This window comes from Macaca nemestrina, chromosome 6 (genome assembly GCF_043159975.1).
Source record: "Macaca nemestrina isolate mMacNem1 chromosome 6, mMacNem.hap1, whole genome shotgun sequence".
NCBI lineage: Eukaryota > Metazoa > Chordata > Mammalia > Primates > Cercopithecidae > Macaca > Macaca nemestrina.
The window spans coordinates 176,833,159-176,836,924 of NC_092130.1; the positions used below are offsets into that span (position 1 = coordinate 176,833,159).

The 3,766-nt window shown below is 36.9% G+C and overlaps 1 long non-coding RNA gene across 1 annotated transcript; it reads left to right on the forward strand.

Moving 5' to 3' along the window:
* The first annotated feature begins 899 nt into the window (after positions 1–899).
* On the forward strand, positions 900–2,871 carry LOC139363651 (uncharacterized). Its single transcript, XR_011624370.1, has 2 exons — positions 900–1,094; positions 2,508–2,871. It is a non-coding gene; the product is annotated as an uncharacterized lncRNA (long non-coding RNA).
* Positions 2,872–3,766: the final 895 nt, after the last annotated feature.

Genomic DNA, 3,766 nt, shown 5'->3' on the forward strand with positions numbered 1-3,766 from the left:
ATTCCGCAGTTCAAGAAACAGAAACTTAGAAAGACGACGTGCCTTGCTAGGACCACAGAGTGTCAACTGAAAAGGTGCTCTAAGAAATCAGCTCTTCATCCACCAGGGAGGTCAGCAATGGAATGATAAGGTAGGAGAGAAAGCATAGGTTTTCCAGTGAGCTGGGTGTGTGTTCAGGTCCTAGCTAATGACTCCCTGCACATAAACACATTTAGTCTCAGTCCTGATAATTCATCTGGTAACAGAACCGACCAAGAAAGGTTTGCAGGAGGATTCACTAAAGAAATACCTAAAAGACATTGACATAGTACTTGGAATATGTCATTGCTCAAAAACAAATTCTTTCAGCTAATCTTTCACCCCTTTCTTTCGTATTAAAACCCACTGATGTCATGGATATGGCTGCTAGTCACAGATGGTAAGTGGGGTGGGGAGAGATCTTGTTCTTGAGAATCTTCCTAATTTCATGATTCGATTTTTCTTTTTCTTTCTTTCTATTATTATTATTAGTAGTATTAGTATTATTATTTGAGACAGAGTTTTGCTCTTGTTGCCCAGGCTGGAGTGAAGTGGCATGATCTCAGCTCACCACAACTTCCGCCTCCAGAGTTCAAGCGATTCTCCTGCCTCAGCCTCCGAATAGCTGGGATTACAGGCATACGTCACCATGCTTGGCTAATTAATTTCACTATTCAACATGTCTTGAAATATTACAAAACGTCTTATAATGCAATTTGTTTCTTGCAAATGGCATTTATTCTTGACCCTCTTTATGGCAGATGTCCCCTTCAATGGCTCCCCGTGATCTGCACCTCGTGTCTTCATCCTCTTGTGTCATCACGTCCACAATCATCTTATTGAGTCTCTTCTTAGGAACAGATGTGACAGAAGTGATGGGATGCCCCTCCCCAAATCAGAATATGAAAAGACTATGGTTTCCATCTTAAGTGGTTTGTGGAGAGGTGTCTTGGCTCAGCTGTTGCACATCATGAGGACACGCAGACCGCCTGTGGTAGGTGTGGATGTGGATGATCGGTCCCAGTAGGGTCCAGAGAAGCCTGCAGTCCCAGATGGCAGCTTGACTACAACTTCATGTAAGGCTCGAGCAGGAAACCCAAATAAGCTATAGCAGTTTCTAGACACACAGAAATGTATGAAAAGAAATATTTGTTGTTTCAGGGCCTCCACATTTCAGGGTAATTTTTATGCATTAATGGATACCCTACAATATATAATTCTACAAAAGGTTAGAAACCTGTAGATTAGAGAACCATGTTTCTCTTTGGGTATTGGACAAGTATTTTATTTTTCATTTTAGAATAAAGCCAAATCTTAATATATATCATGCTGAAATAACAAGATTAAAAATCTACTCTTAAGAGATGAAGTCTTAGTAGGTTAATAAGATAAAAGAAACAGTTTAAGCTGTGAACCTAGTTTGACAAAACAGATATTAGGTATCCCGGTTTATAAAATGCTAACTAGGCTAATATCATTAGGATTTTTAATGTGTCATCATTACATTTAATTACATAATCCTTTATTTATTTGACAGATAATGATCAAATATCACACAGTAGCCATAAGTATAATTAGAACCCAGAATCTGCCTTCAAAAAGATCAGAGTGTGCTCTTTTACTTTTCTGTTTTAAATCTATTTCAAAGGATCCCAAAAACCCTCAAAATTTTGATAGAAAACTTTAGTTAAGGATTAGCACCTGGAATTTTGAATAGCTATCTATATTAACCAATGGAAATGGCTCAGTGACAAACATCTTATTTAAAACAACACTTTTATTTTAGCCAAAGGGATGTTTATATCTCAAGCAAAGGCAACTCAAAATGACTACCTGAAGTCAAAGGCTGGTTGGAAAAAAAAGAAAAAGATTTTATTGTGAGAACCCTGAACTGATATCTGATGATGCTTGGAACAACTCTTGAGATGTCAAAGATGATAATACAGTAACAACATTTGGGAAGTATTTCTAGTCTTACACTTAGCCTTTTGGCAGGAATTTATTAAGACCAAATAAGCCTGTGACTTTTCAATTCCGAGTACAATTTGTTTCTCTAACACATCCGCAGGAGTAATGTGTGATGGAATCTTTCCCTCCCCAGCCCCTCTAGTGCGGATGATGATATGCTATAATAGGTTCTCACAGGCCATATCTCAGCAATATAAAGCCCAACACATGTACATCTGGGGCCCAGTGTCAGGACCTTAAATGTACATCAGAAATGCATTAAATCTTCTGATTGCTATTCTGTTTGTACAGCTTGTTGGTTCAGATTTCTTCCTGTAATGTACTCTGCTGATTACCTTGAATTATTGGTATATCCTTGGTAGAACAAGCACACCTTGTTCAGAAATACAGTCATACAGATGTGGCTTGAGCCCTTTTGGTGTTAAGAAGGAAAAAAAAGAAAAGAAAATATTTCTTGGAAGTTAAAACAGATAACCATGTGCTTACTTAAAACCACATCTCAAAAGCGTTTTTGCTTGCAGGTGATCCTCCAATCAGCATAGTCTTCCCGGGATACTCACGAGGTGCTCCATGTTTGATTAACTGCAGGCGGATGCACAAAAATGCAAATCTCCCTGCTGAAAGGAAAGAAAGAAGGAAAATAGTTTCTGGGTTGGTCTGTGCTCCAAGCAGGAAGAATGCCCCTTGCTCTCTTTGTGCACCATACAAAGGGTGTGCAAATATGTCTTAGCATTCAGAACGTTCAGAGTCATAGTATTTGAGAATTTTATTATGACGTGTTACCCCTAAAGTTAATACTATTTCCCAATTTTTAAAATGTTTCCAATAGTTGTGATTTATAAGTAATATGAGCAATAATACCAAAATATAATATTTCAAAGCCTATTTGGATGTTGTTGTCTCAGTATATGAGCTTGTAAAACTATGAATTTTATCACCTTTTCCTAACTGGTCACTGCTACATAAAACAAGAAAATAAATTAAGCAGGTATTATACTTTGTATAGTACTATCACAAACCTCAGACACTTCAGTTCAGCTGTGTGAAAAAAATGGCCTAATTGTTAATATTTATGCCTCTATTCCTTCATTGTTAGTCTATTTTATTTAAGTATATACACTAATTATAGTATGTTAGTTCTATTTCTTATTCGTAATTGAAGCAGACCATTTGGGCTGCTGTAATGAAATACCTTAGACTGGGTAATTTCTAAACAGAAGAACTGCATTTCTCACAGTTCTGGAGTCTGGAAAGTCTAAGATGAAGGCACCAGTAGATTCAGTGTCTGGGGAGGGCTGCTCTTTGCTTCAAAAATAGTGCCTTTGCTCTGTGTCTTTACATGGTGAAAAGGACACAGGAGCTCTCTGGGACCTCTTTTATAAGAATGCTGATCCCATTCACCTTCCAAAGTCTCCAGTTGTCGATACGGTTTTGTTGGGGGTTAGCTCTCAATGTAAAAATTTGGAGGGAACAAACAGATTTTTCTCTAATGGAAATAAACTCTTATACAATCAAATTGTAAAAAATAGAATTTTTAAGGGAAAAAGAGGAGAAGGAAGAAGATGTTATATTAATAGCATAAACCATTAGAAATTTCAAGGTGTTTGGGGTTGCAAAATCTGAATCTTTAGGTTTTCTGTTCTCAGAAATTTAGACAAAACAGCCAATGTTTTATAACTTCTTATTTATCATCTTTAAAAATGATGGAATAACTTCCCTCCTATTCTTACAATTCATTAAACTACATCAAAGTGCTTGGAAAACTTAAAAGACTGTTTAC